We start from the raw sequence: 15,296 nt of genomic DNA on the forward strand, positions 1-15,296 counted from the left end.
ACCAATCAAGGTGAAATATTTTGTTAACCCGTTCCTTACATCGTTGATGTTTCGTGACTTGATTGGAATGACCGTCCCGAACCGTGAAAATTTGTCTACGAAAGAGAGAAATATGTTAGGTTTCTTTATAAAAATATCTACGTGTACTATTTCTAGAGGCTTTTTTGGATTAGGAGTTTTTCCAAGTTTGATCTTGTACGGGTGTCTTTCGTACTTACTTGAGTTGCAGACCCGACAGAGCCTTACATACTGTTGTATTTTACTTTTCATAGCTGAGAAGAAGTAACGAATTGCAATCTTTCTATTATTCTCCCATATACCACGGTGTCCATTCGAATGTGTTTGTTCGATAACCAAATTTTGTTCTTCTGGAGTTTTTAGATCAATTAGGAGTTTTTGAGATATACAAACCTTAAATGGTTTGCCACGACTGAAATAGTTTTTGTAAACTATTTGAAGTGAATTTATAACGCTTTCCGGACAAAATATGCAATTGGACCTCTTAACATCCATGTAGTTTTTGAACATTTTAATCAGATTGGGTACTCCGAAATTGATTTTTGTGATCGTACGTCTGAACATTCTAGGAAATATTTCCTCATAAGTTTCTCCCTCGTCTGCCCCTATTTGTAAAACAATTTGATTACTAAATTTATTCAGTGGGTGTTCTGTGCAAGGTATAAAGGCAGAATCATCCGTGTCAGCAGAATGTACCGTTTCGTCGTTTTCAGAAGAGTCATCTTCCGTGTCAGACGAAGAAGGTGCATCACTAGCGTCGTTGACGTTCATCTCCGTTTCTCGTACTCTTGACAGACCATCTGCCACGACATTTTGCTTACCTGGCCTATATTGTATTTCGAAGTCGAACTCTTCTAAATATAATCGCCAGTGAATGAGTCTGCTGTTGGTATCTTTTAGATTTAAACCATGTGTTAATGGTTTATGGTCAATGTACAGCGTGAATTTCCGTCCGTAAAGGTACGGTCTAAAGTATTTGCACGCCCACACGATTGCCAACAACTCCTTCTCAATAGCGGAATAATTTTCTTCCGACTTATTGAGGGTTCGTGACGCGAAGGCAATTGGCTTGTCGCTGCCAATTTTGCCTTGTGACAGTACGGCACCTACGGCGTAATTTGATGCGTCTGTCGTTAAAACAAACGGTTTATCAAATTCCGGGTATTGGAGAATGTCACTCGATGTGAGAATGTTTCTGCATCGTTCAAATGCTTCGACGAACTCTTTATTATGAATGATTTTCTCACCCTTCCGTAGAGCTTGTGTTAAGGGTTTGGCTATTTTCGCAAAGTCTTTGATGAATTTGCGATAGTAACCAAGGATTCCGAGAAAGCCTCTCAATTGCTTTTCGTCAGTGGGAATGGGCCATTTCCGGATAGTTTCGATCTTATCTGGATTTGGTTGCACTCCGTCTCGGGTTACTATATGGCCGAGAAAAGCAACTTCCTTCTTAAGGAATTCGCTTTTATCGAGCTGAATTTTCATGTTATATTTTCGTAAAGTTTCAAAGATTTTCCTCAAATTATCGAGGTGTTCCTTTAAACTTGTAGAGAATACGATGATGTCATCCATATAGACTAGGCATCTGACACCAATGTGTTCTCTTAGAACATTATCCATGACGCGTTGGAACGTCGATGGAGCGTTTTTGAGGCCAAAAGGCATCCTCAGAAATTCGTAATGACCGTTTTCTACATTGAAAGCGGTTTTTGCGATATCGCGGCTGTCGACCTCTATTTGGTGGAAGCCTGATGCCAAGTCTAGGGTTGTAAAATACATACAACGTCCTAGCTTGTCAAGAATGTCCGTTATATTGGGAATGGGATAACGATCGTCAATCGTTTTCTCATTCAATTTACGGTAGTCAATGACTAACCGCCATTTCTTCTGTCCCGTTGCATCTAATTTTTTTGGGACAATCCACACAGGGGATGTCCATGGACTATTTGAAGGCCTTATTATGCCTTGGTCAGGCATTTTTGAAATCTGTCGTTGTACTTCTTCTCTATGAAAGAAGGGGTAGCGGTAAGATTTCACATGGATGGGGACATCGTCCTTAGTGTTGATTCTATGCTTGACAGCATTAGTGAATGTCAATTGTTGACCTTCCACATGGAAAATGTGTTCATAGTCAGCTATTAACTTCAGAAGATTGGTTTTTTCTTCACGATTGAGATGATCTAATCTGAGTTGGTCAAAAACTCGTGTTGTGGGATCCCTAAAATTTTCTACAGGTACTGGTTCATCTGTAGTAAAATTATTTATCTCTACTGTCAATGGATCCCTAATCACTACTTTTGCCTGCTCGTTGGAAACATTAGTTACCGTAACGAAAACACGGTTTTCAGTACAGCTGTATAAGCCTGCATGAATATTTATCTGAGGAGATAATGGAATGTCATTTTCGAAATAAAATTCTCCTTCAGTAACATCGGTAGGCAAGCTAATAACTTTAGTTTCATGACAGTTTAACCGGATAGTAGTAGAATTTGGGTATTTTCTATACATCTGGATGGTTCCATTTGGAAATTTCAACAAGTTATCAGCCGTTAAAATATCGGCTTTCGAAGAACGTAAAGTATTATAGCCGATGAGACCGTCAAAAAACTCATGAAAATCAAATACTAGGAACTCTTGTTTACTCGAGCCATGTATTTGATAGAAAGGATTGAATTCTACGAATTTGGTAGCGATATGGTCACCGTTAACATTTTTTATTTTTACTGGATGCGTGTCTCTACATCTATCCCAGTTGACGTGCTTAGGACTTATGTAGTTCCGATTTGCACCAGTATCTATTAAAAACTTTAATGGACCTTTGTTGGTATGGATTTTTACGTAGGGCAAGAAATTATTTACTTTTTCATCTTTGATTGCTCCGCAAGATGAAAATTTAGCTCATCTGGAGTATCTGACTTAGGGTCTGCCCTATTATGAGCATGCAAATTTGATTCTGCTTCATGCTGCATTTCTCCCGACACTTGATGGGGGTCATCGTATGCCCACGCAGGAGCATTATTCATATCTTTGTAGTTATTGTTTGCGAAATATTCATTTTGTAAATAATAATCGTCTGGCCAGTAAGCTTCGCTTGCTTCATAGCCATCTGCGATTTCTTCCATCTGGAAGTTGGGCATGTGCATACGTTCTGACTGTGCTCTTCTAAACTGGGAAGGGCCTGGTCGGTTGTGGAAGTTCTGGTATGGCTTCTGCAGCTGAGACTGTTGTGGTGGTGGAGGTATTCTCGAGAAAGGGACCGTGTGGGGTTTTTGATTTTGGAATTTATTGAAGGTGGGCCTCGAGTACATCCTGGGTTTGTTGAAAAAACCAGGAGGTCGCATCTGATAAGATGTATGGTTTGGTGGTGTGTTTGGTGTGTTTGGTGGTTTAGAAGACGTGCTTATGTTTGTTACATTGCTTGGCAACGCTCTAGCTGAACGTTGCAAATATGCTATATTGTCCTCAACAAGACAACGTCTGAGAGCATCTTTCAATGACGTTGGATTTTGGGACCTGATGTTTGATCCCAATGCGGGCGGTAACAGCCCGGCGAGGAAAACTTTCAGTCCTTGCTCTTGGTAGACTTTTCTTTTCGAATTTCTTATGATTGTATCGCTCTCATTAATCATTAATTGATTTACAAGAAGTGATACGATGTGCGTGATCCGTTCATAAAATTCTTGAACTGATCCCGTTTGTTTTGTGTGGAACAAGTCCATTGTGAGCGACACCTCGTCCCTCTTGTCGCTGTAATGGGTTATGAGATTATTTTTAATCTCATCCCACTCAATATCAGTACCGTACATTTCTAGCACGGTATCTGCTTCTCCCACAATTTTGGCACGTATGGATTGCATCCACACATCGAATGTAGGGGAATTTTTCACTTTCTCCATCAAAGGCATGATGCGATCCACGGCTTTGATGAATTGGTTCAATTTAAGGGGATTACCATCGAATGTGGTAAGGTCCCTCAAGCTAGAAAGGGTCTGGAGACTCCTTAGAGCTTCTTCTTCAGCGGAATAATTTCTGTGATTGCTGATAGCGATGTTGCCATTGCCAGCAGTATCGTCGGATGAGTTCGCGCTGAGACGGCTTAATTGCGCGGATATGCGGGCCATCTCTCGTTCAAGTGCGGCGATCGTCGCATCACGGTCCACCCTTTGAATGGGCTCGGTCGTGGTGGAACGTACAAACCGTTCTTCGATGCTCCGAGAAGAATCTGTATTCTCGCTATCGTGAATACGTTGCTCCTCTTCGATGTTTGGCATCTTGCTACGTGTGTTCATTTTCACTATTTGTACCCTTTTTTCTCACTGAAAAATCTTCACTAAACGGTTTAGTGTAAGTACGTAATTAACCACAATTTCACTTCTCTTAATTGCTATTATTGATAAGATTTTCACTTTCGCAAAAAATGTTTGTCACTAAGCTTTTCACTAAATTTACTGTAAAAATTTCACTCAAAATTTTAATTGCTATAATAAGATTTTCAATATTTCTTCGCATTCAAATCACTTACCTTACTATTTTTTTGATGATGATTTGGGTTGATTCCCCGTTCACTTCACAAGGTCCGTTCACTTCACAAGATCCGAAGGAGTTTTCCGAATCGAGCTACAACTTGGCGATGTTCGTTCGCCAAGGGAAACTTTTCCGAACTCGGTCACTAAAACTCACGGATCCTACCGAAACTGCGCCACTGAAGTTCTTCCTCACAAAGAAGATGTTTTTAAAAAGGGTTCACAAACAAGACTGACTTTATTTCCCTCTTCTGAATTTAATGAAACCTACCTAACGCTCCATTATTCCTGTGTCAGCAAATTCCACGATCAGGTGGTAGTCGAAGTCCAAGTCTTCGATGTGCCCTGTCAGCTGGTTAGGTGCAAACGGTCCGTCACCGTCCGTCGTCGGCGGTGGCGCAAGTCGCACGAGTGCTTACGTCAGCACGCCCGTGTAGGTGATGGTCCCGGTCTCAGCTTGCAGGTTACATGTGGCGTCGGCGTCCGAGGGGATTTTTCTTTAACTAGCATATGCTCCTGAACAATGTGCTTTCCACTTGTCAAATAAACGCCTTCAGCCCGTCATAGTTTGACTCGGAACTTTGTTCGGATTATGGGATAAATCATGGCTAAAACTGTTTTGACAACCAAGTTATCAATGAACCAAAATTTTAAACGAATCACATTAAATAAAACGGATTAGAATTATGTAGTTTAACATTGAGTGCCAAGAGACGTAATCAACGTAAAAATGAGGCATTTATTTATTATTATTAGTCTGTAACAATATATCTTGTACCTTGATTATTATTTTTTTATCTTCCGCAGCAGTTCGATTGGACGAGACGCTTGGATCTATGCATTTGACATTTCAGTGCAGTATTATTCCCACAGTCACCTAGATAACCAAACAGCATTCAGAAATCGACACATTTCAAGTATCCCAAAACATCCTTATGCACTATTTATTGAACATAATATCAAGATTCCATGAAAAAAGCATAAAAAAAATCATAACGGATCTTCGACTGAGCATGAGTATATTACCTGAACAGATGCTGTGAATGCACCATGTCCAAGACCATACCGCACCACATATTGTCATACATTTTTAAAGATCGATATTTATTAATAAAAATAAAAACATATTCATATCGCAATCAGTTCGTCTGGAAACAATATCTTCAATAAGGACCAACACTTTTTGGCCGCATTCGATACAAGTTTTCTCACCGTGCGATAAAAATACTGACAGCAAAATCAGAATGGAAAACACGTGTTTTGAGTTGAACAGCGGTTGAAGTATAAGGTGTTATTCAGTTGATTACCACGTGCTGTGCTAATTCACCATTGCTGAACACAAGTTCAGGAGTGATCATTATTAAGTCAAGGGAAGATTATGTTTTGCTTTGGGTGCTGCATCTCACCATCTCTAGGATGGCGCAGATAGGAAGGCATGCGGCTGGCAATCGACAGGTCTCGAGTTCTAATCCGGATTTAGGTAATTTTATATGTAATTCTTATTTCATAATAGGTGTTCTCAACATGAGAGCAAATAATTACTCTCGTGAGAGTTCAACATTTTTGCATTTTATTTATTTTCAATCAATTTTGCCAAAGCTGAATAACCACTTGCCTGCACATTTGTAAAACGCTTTGAACAACAAAAAAAAAAAATAAGTTGGTGCACAACATGATGCTTTATAACTTCTCCAAATTTGTGTGAACAAAACCCGAACATAGGTGTAGAGGAAGACATTAACATCAAATAAATCGCATAGAAAACTATTCCATCTCTATTTGATAACTAGCAGAAAGAAAAAACACAAATGGTATTCGTTCATTTGCCTTTGTACACGGAACAAGCGGTGCAATAAAATTCTAATTAGGTATATGTGGAACCACAGGCACCGCAGCAGTGGCCATTGAATCAGAGAACGCGAACAGCGTCACATCGCTTCCCACTTGGCGAACTGTGACTCGCTCTACCCAGTCAGCAGCGCTCGGTGCCCGCGCCCCCCTCCGGACTGTAGTGAGGTTTTGAGAGTTCCCTCGCTACAGTCGGCATAAATAGGAGCGCACCCTTCGCAGCTTGGTCATTCAGTCAGCGAACGCGAACAGAGTCACATCGCTTCCCACCTGGCGAACTGTGACTCGCTCTACGCTCTACCCAGTCAGCAGCGCTCGGTGCCCGCGCCCCCTCCGGACTGTAGTGAGGTTTTGAGAGTTCCCTCGCTACAGTCGGCATAAATAGGAGCGCACCCTTCGCAGCTTCGTCATTCAGTCAGCGAACGCGAACAGAGTCACATCGCTTCCCACCTGGCGAACTGTGACTCGCTCTACCCAGTCAGCAGCGCTCGGTGCCCGCGCCCCCTCCGGACTGTAGTGAGGTTTTGAGAGTTCCCTCGCTACAGTCGGCATAAATAGGAGCGCACCCTTCGCAGCTTCGTCATTCAGTCAGCGAACGCGAACAGAGTCACATCGCTTCCCACCTGGCGAACTGTGACTCGCTCTACCCAGTCAGCAGCGCTCGGTGCCCGCGCCCCCTCCGGACTGTAGTGAGGTTTTGAGAGTTCCCTCGCTACAGTCGGCATAAATAGGAGCGCACCCTTCGCAGCTTGGTCATTCAGTCAGCGAACGCGAACAGAGTCACATCGCTTCCCACCTGGCGAACTGTGACTCGCTCTACCCAGTCAGCAGCGCTCGGTGCCCGCGCCCCCTCCGGACTGTAGTGAGGTTTTGAGAGTTCCCTCGCTACAGTCGGCATAAATAGGAGCGCACCCTTCGCAGCTTGGTCATTCAGTCAGCGAACGCGAACAGAGTCACATCGCTTCCCACCTGGCGAACTGTGACTCGCTCTACGCTCTACCCAGTCAGCAGCGCTCGGTGCCCGCGCCCCCTCCGGACTGTAGTGAGGTTTTGAGAGTTCCCTCGCTACAGTCGGCATAAATAGGAGCGCACCCTTCGCAGCTTCGTCATTCAGTCAGCGAACGCGAACAGAGTCACATCGCTTCCCACCTGGCGAACTGTGACTCGCTCTACCCAGTCAGCAGCGCTCGGTGCCCGCGCCCCCTCCGGACTGTAGTGAGGTTTTGAGAGTTCCCTCGCTACAGTCGGCATAAATAGGAGCGCACCCTTCGCAGCTTGGTCATTCAGTCAGCGAACGCGAACAGAGTCACATCGCTTCCCACCTGGCGAACTGTGACTCGCTCTACGCTCTACCCAGTCAGCAGCGCTCGGTGCCCGCGCCCCCTCCGGACTGTAGTGAGGTTTTGAGAGTTCCCTCGCTACAGTCGGCATAAATAGGAGCGCACCCTTCGCAGCTTGGTCATTCAGTCAGCGAACGCGAACAGAGTCACATCGCTTCCCACCTGGCGAACTGTGACTCGCTCTACGCTCTACCCAGTCAGCAGCGCTCGGTGCCCGCGCCCCCTCCGGACTGTAGTGAGGTTTTGAGAGTTCCCTCGCTACAGTCGGCATAAATAGGAGCGCACCCTTCGCAGCTTGGTCATTCAGTCAGCGAACGCGAACAGAGTCACATCGCTTCCCACCTGGCGAACTGTGACTCGCTCTACCCAGTCAGCAGCGCTCGGTGCCCGTGCCCACTTAGAAACCTACTGGCATCAATCCACGGCAAGATGGAGTCATCGGACGGCGGTCGCGACAGTGGCGCAACATACAACGGACCTCTGGCTCCCTTAAAGTGAGTTTAAAGAAAATTAAAACTTTTGAGCTCCGATGGATAAAGGCGGAGCTTTATTTGATACAGGAAATTCGGTGGAAATAGACGAATTTCGATGAATATGTGGCCTCCGGTGGAAAGACGGAGCGCGTAAAAACAAGGGCTAATCAACACATTTTGCTTTGTTACAGAATGCCCTCGAAGAAGACGATTTTGAAGGAGTTGAAAGAAGCTCTAGACAAGAACAACATACTTCGTGAGCAAGTGGCCAATCTTTCGTCAGGCTTTGGAAGCGATCGACTGGTTGCTGCTCGACCGGAAGGATTACTGCTCTCTACAATGAACAATTGGTCGCTAAGCTCTCTCAATATCCCGGAATGCGTACCGTCTGAAGGCGAAACCGAGATCGATAAGCAAGCTTTCGAGTATTGGAAAGACATCCTTGTGGCATCGCTGCAGCTTGCCAACGCAACGGATGAACACATGAAGTACAGCGTCTTCAGAATCAAATCAGGGCCTAAGCTTCGAGAAATTCTGCACACAACGTCATCTACACCGGCAATGCCCGATGAGATAACTGCGCCATTCTCTAACGCATTGGCGCGACTCGACGCATACTACGGATCCAGAGCGTACACTTTATCCCAGCGGGGAAAACTGATGATGCTGACCCAAGGTTCTTCGGAAGATAGCGTTGCGTTTGTCCGACGAGTGTTCACGGCGGCCAAATTATGCAGCTATGGACCAGACGAAGAAATGGAAGCTGTAGTGAGAGTGATCACACAACGAGCAAATGATCCAAGAGTGCGAGTGCTGGCTAACCGGAACTGGATGAAACAAGGTTCTATGAAAGACCTCATAGACCTGATACGAGATCGAGAGATTGAGAAAGCCAACGAGGAAGAATATCAAAGGGCTCAGAGACGCAGGGAAGTGCCCCTGGTAGCGGCGGTTTCACACGGAGACCAAGAGTTTTACGGCCAACGTGCAGCATTCGGATCATATGGGCGAGGACGAGGATTTCCATATGCAATTCGAGGAAATGGGAGAGGAGGAAGAGGATTTTCGAGGGGAAACCACCGCCCCGCATCAACCTCAAATTGTTGGAGATGCGGAAGCGTATACCACCAAGCGTCCGAGTGTTTCGCTATCAGGAAAGAGTGCCGAGTTTGCAGAAAATTTGGACATATTGCTCGCGTTTGTCCATCTAATCAGCAGAGTTCGTCATATGACCAGAGAAGGCCCTTGAAGCGTCGTGCGGAGGACGAGGAGGCGGTTGTGGAGAGAAAGGTCGCCGCTATCGAGTGTGCTAAAGAGGAACCCGATTTGGACCCGAAGGTAAACGAAAGCAATGACAGTCTTGAGTAAAAAAAAATGTTTTTTTCCGAAATGTTAATTTGAAATGTTGGATTTTAATAAAACTTGAATTCGTTATGTAAACTTGCGTTTCGGTAACTTTGCGTATTACTATTTTCAGCAAACTTCGGATCATGTCTCTCATGTCACTGAATATGAAACCCGAGAGGTGAATAGAGTCCAATCCCTATCTCAATATGTACTTCCTACCGAGAAAGATGCCTTGATCAAGGCAAAAGTTGCAGGAATCGACATTGACTTCCTGATAGATTCAGGTGCCCAAGTCAACACCATAACCAAGGCGTCATTTAACAAGATCTTGGCAGATCAGAAGGCGTCTTCTCAAATCTTCAGCCTACAATCCACCTCGGACAAACCCTTGAAAGCTTATGGAATGAAAGATCAGATTGAAGTTGTTGCCAATTTCTCTGCAGAATTGTTCGTCTCGGACGATAGACCGGTATCTGTGGAAAAGTTTTATGTCGTTGATGAAGTGAGAGCGCTCTTGGGCTTCAACACAGCTATAAGATACTCCGTCCTCGATATTGGTCTGAACGTGCCAGTACACCGGAACCAAAGGCAGACATTTCAGTCTGAGGGGTATTGCGCTCAAGCTGTATCAATTGCAGAAGAATTTCCAAAATTTAATATTCCTCCCGTGACATTGAGGTACAACACTGCTATGCCTCCGGCAAGGAATGTATACACGCACATTCCATCGGCATTCAAAGAGCTCACAAAGCAGAAGCTTAAATACCTTCTAACGAACGGTATTATCGAGGAAGTCACCATGGATATGGATCGTTCGTTCTGCTCCTCGCTTTTGGTGGTCCAAAAGGGAAGGACGACATTCGGATTGTCATTGACTTACGAGGACCCAATAGATGCATTTATCGAACGCCTTTTAAAATGCCTACGTTAGAGTCTATACTGATGGAGCTCCATGGTGCGAAGTGGTTTTCCACCATAGATTTACAGAACGCATTTTTCCATATCGAATTGGACGAAGGATCGCGCCATTTAACAATTTTTTTCGCGGGAGATGGACTTTATCGTTACCGCAGGCTACCGTTTGGATTGACGAACGCCCCAGATATATTCCAAGAAGTGTTGCAAACGGTGGTACTGGCTGGATGCGAGGGACAGGTGAATTATTTGGACGACATAATGGTTTTTGGCAAAACGAAAAAAGAACATGATGAAAATTTAGCTCAAGTAATGAAGTGCTTAGCGAACCACAACGTCAAAATGAGTCAAAGTGCGCCTTTGGGAAGCAAACCGTTGATTTTCTTGGGTTCGTCGTATCTGACCAAGACTGGAAGATTGAGGATGAAAAAATCGCAGCCCTAAAGAACTTTAGACATCCGGAATCGATAGCTGAGGTGAAAAGCTTTCTGGGATTGGTGAATTTTGTGGAAAAATTTATTCCGAACAGAGCGGACAAAACCATTAGACTCCGCGCATTGGCAAAGGCTGACAGATATTACTGGAATCAAGAGTTGAACGATGAGTTCGAGTTCTTGAAGCATTCTGCGTGGAAAACTATTACAACTCTAGGATATTTCAATAGAGAAGACCGCACGGAATTATTTGTGGATGCATCTCCATACGGCCTGGGCGCAGTGCTGGTCCAATTCGACAGTGACTCCAAACCAAGAGTGATTGCCTGTGCATCTAAAGCCCTATCTGCTACAGAACAAAAATACCCTCAGACGCAAAAAGAGGCGTTGGCCATGGTCTGGGCAGTTGAAAGGTTTTCAACGTATCTCATGAGTATATCTTTTACGATAAGAACGGATGCTGAATCCAACGAGTTTATTTTTGGAGGCCTACATCGGATTGGAAAACGGGCGGTTACAAGGACAGAATCATGGGCATTACGTCTGCAGCCATATAACTTCAGCGTCAAGAGGATCCCGGGAGAACTAAATGTAGCAGATGCTTTGTCTAGGCTGGTCATACAGACTCAGCCTGAAGGTTCGTTTGATGAGGAGGCAGATGACAACCATTTACTCTACTTTATTGATGCCGGTGCTATGGAAATCTCGTGGGATGAGATTGAGGAACAATCGGAGAGAGATTCTGAATTGAAAAATGTGAGAACATCAATTGAGACTGGCTGCTGGGAAGCTGGCTTGCGCAGATACGAATCCCAATCGAAAGAATTGAGTATTTGTGGGAGCTCAGTCTTCAAAAACGACAAGATTGTCCTGCCAAATTCATTGAGGCAAAAGGCTATTCAATCGGCTCATCAGGGTCATTTGGGAATCGGCTCTACCAAAAGAATCCTTCGAGAACATTTCTGGTGGCCAGGAATGACGTCGGAAGTGGAATTCTTCATCAAGCACTGTGAGACATGCCTTCTACTGTCGAGAAAGAATCCACCCATTCCTTTAACCAACCGAGAGCTCCCTCGAGGTCCCTGGGAGATATTGCAAATCGATTTCTTCACCGACAAGGAATATGGGTTTGGCGAGTTTCTGGTTATTGTAGACACATACTCGCGTTACTTGAGTGTCATAGAGATGAAGAAAATAGATGCGGATGCGACTATTAAAGCCCTGAATGAGGTTTTTGCTGAATGGGGGTACCCATTAGTAATGCAAAGCGACAATGGCCCTTCATTCCAAAGCGACAAGTTTGTGCGGACTTGGGAAAACAAGGGGATAAAAATTCGTAAGTCCCTATCCCTGAGCCCACAATCAAACGGAGCCGTCGAAAGGCAGAACGAAGGAATAAAGAGAGCTCTAGCAGCATCTAAGTTGGATGGCATCAACTGGAAATTGGCGTTGAACAAATATGTTCACGTCCACAATAAGGTTCGCCCACTCACTCGACTGGGTGTTACTCCGTTTGAGTTGCTAGTGGGTTGGAAATTCAGGGGAACCTTCCCGGGATTGTGGAAAACAGACTTCGCCGATGAACTGGATCGAGAGGATATCAAAGAAAAGGACGCATTTTCCAAGCTTCAGAGCAAGAAAAACGCTGATCTCAAAAGGAAAGCCAGAGATTCCGATCTAACTGTTGGCGACAAAGTAGTTTTGTCACAGATCAAGCGAAATAAGTCGGACCCAAGCTTCAACCCTGAAAAATTTACAATAGTGGCCAGAGAAGGGGCTAAAATAGTTGTCCAGAGCAATCGAGGAGTTATATACACGAGGAATGTAGGTGACGCGAAGAAAGTATTAGCAGACCCAATTGAACAAGATCAAGAGACGCTTGGGAGTTCGCAAAACTCCAATGTTATCGATGATGACAGTCAACAGCCTGGAAGAGGTAAGGTACTATACAAATACAAATGGACAACGATTTAAATCTTTGATCTATTTAGACGAAACTGCTCCGAGCAACACAAGAACGATGTTTGAGGGATACGAGCAATTACCCGATTTTGATCCAGCTCAGGATGACATAGCAGATACCAGCCGAAAATCTGAAACAGGTAAGATTTCTCTGAAAAAAACGGTAAAACTGTGAAAAAAAATGGTTCGAGGTATGTTTATGTTCTTTGTACTTAAACTCATTTAAATCTTCCAGTTCTACCGTACAAAGCCAATGATGAGGAAAAAGATCACGAAACATCCGCACCATTGCGTCCGCGACGAGATAGACGTATGCCAAACAGGTTGAAAGATATGATTTTGTACAACATATACGACTAGGTGCACCGGTACAGTTGGTAAGATCAACAAACTAATAATTCTGGCATATAATTTCATGATCAACATCGAAACTTTTTCTTTATAGACAAAACGCGACCCTGGAACGAACCGTAAAAACAGAAAATACCGTAAAAAGAGAAAATAGAAAATAACAGAGAGAGATTAGAGAACAATATTAAGAAAAATAACTCCATTACAGTTACAAACTAATTAGAAATACAGTGTAAACGATCTTATTTTTTTAGATTGTAAACAGCAATTATGTTTAAAAGGAAACACAATTCATAGATATCAAAACAATACATTAAAGTTGATTCACAAAAGATTGTAAATTCATACAAAAAATATATTCACAAAAAGTAGCTTAGAGTAGAGGTAAGATGAATTGTAGAGGAAGACATTAACATCAAATAAATCGCATAGAAAACTATTCCATCTCTATTTGATAACTAGCAGAAAGAAAAAACACAAATGGTATTCGTTCATTTGCCTTTGTACACGGAACAAGCGGTGCAATAAAATTCTAATTAGGTATATGTGGAACCACAGGCACCGCAGCAGTGGCCATTGAATCAGAGAACGCGAACAGCGTCACATCGCTTCCCACTTGGCGAACTGTGACTCGCTCTACCCAGTCAGCAGCGCTCGGTGCCCGCGCCCCCCTCCGGACTGTAGTGAGGTTTTGAGAGTTCCCTCGCTACAGTCGGCATAAATAGGAGCGCATCCTTCGCAGCTTGATCATTTAGTCAGCGAACGCGAACAGAGTCACATCGCTTCCCACCTGGCGAACTGTGACTCGCTCTACCCAGTCAGCAGCGCTCGGTGCCCGCGCCCCCTCCGGACTGTAGTGAGGTTTTGAGAGTTCCCTCGCTACAGTCGGCATAAATAGGAGCGCACCCTTCGCAGCTTCGTCATTCAGTCAGCGAACGCGAACAGAGTCACATCGCTTCCCACCTGGCGAACTGTGACTCGCTCTACCCAGTCAGCAGCGCTCGGTGCCCGCGCCCCCTCCGGACTGTAGTGAGGTTTTGAGAGTTCCCTCGCTACAGTCGGCAGAAATAGGAGCGCACCCTTCGCAGCTTGGTCATTCAGTCAGCGAACGCGAACAGAGTCACATCGCTTCCCACCTGGCGAACTGTGACTCGCTCTACGCTCTACCCAGTCAGCAGCGCTCGGTGCCCGCGCCCCCTCCGGACTGTAGTGAGGTTTTGAGAGTTCCCTCGCTACAGTCGGCATAAATAGGAGCGCACCCTTCGCAGCTTGGTCATTCAGTCAGCGAACGCGAACAGAGTCACATCGCTTCCCACCTGGCGAACTGTGACTCGCTCTACCCAGTCAGCAGCGCTCGGTGCCCGTGCCCACTTAGAAACCTACTGGCATCAATCCACGGCAAGATGGAGTCATCGGACGGCGGTCGCGACAATAGGTTGTACGTGAAAATAATTCAAATGTTATTCAACATTATGCTGAATTAATTCGTCATAATGGTGCCTGTTATAAATGAGTGATTGTTAGTTGGGACCTTTTCTGAGCCACTATAATTTTTTTCAGATTTTTAGAACTTTATTTTGGTACCTAAAATCAATTTCAAAGAGATTTTTGAAATCACCTTTTGACAGCTGGGCAACCGTTTGACAGCTCCGTCCAGTACAAAATGCGACGAGGGGTGATTAGACAAATCGCTTCCATACAAACTTCAAGTTGATTTTTAAATAGGTTCCCGGGCACCAAAATTCATGAAAATTTGGATTTCGGCTCATTTTGACATGCAGATTCAATTGGCTTTTTTAGCGGGGTTGACCCGCATAGAGAATAACAATTTGTATTGCACTCCAAACTGTAAGTGTCCTGTATCTGTACATGTCACCGTAACATAAACGGCTGCTTTACAGTTGATAACTCTGAAACTCATAGCACTCGATCATTAAGAACAGTCTAAGTAACTCATACCAAGTTGTAATAGTATGTCATATTGTGCAGAAATTGTCAAATAATATAGCGATGAAAACTCGCGAAACATGGTGGCAATATATTACGACCTTTTCATAAATGGTTGGTTATTATATTTGCACAACA

This window comes from Aedes albopictus, chromosome 2 (genome assembly GCF_035046485.1).
Source record: "Aedes albopictus strain Foshan chromosome 2, AalbF5, whole genome shotgun sequence".
NCBI classification, from domain to species: Eukaryota; Metazoa; Arthropoda; class Insecta; order Diptera; family Culicidae; genus Aedes; species Aedes albopictus.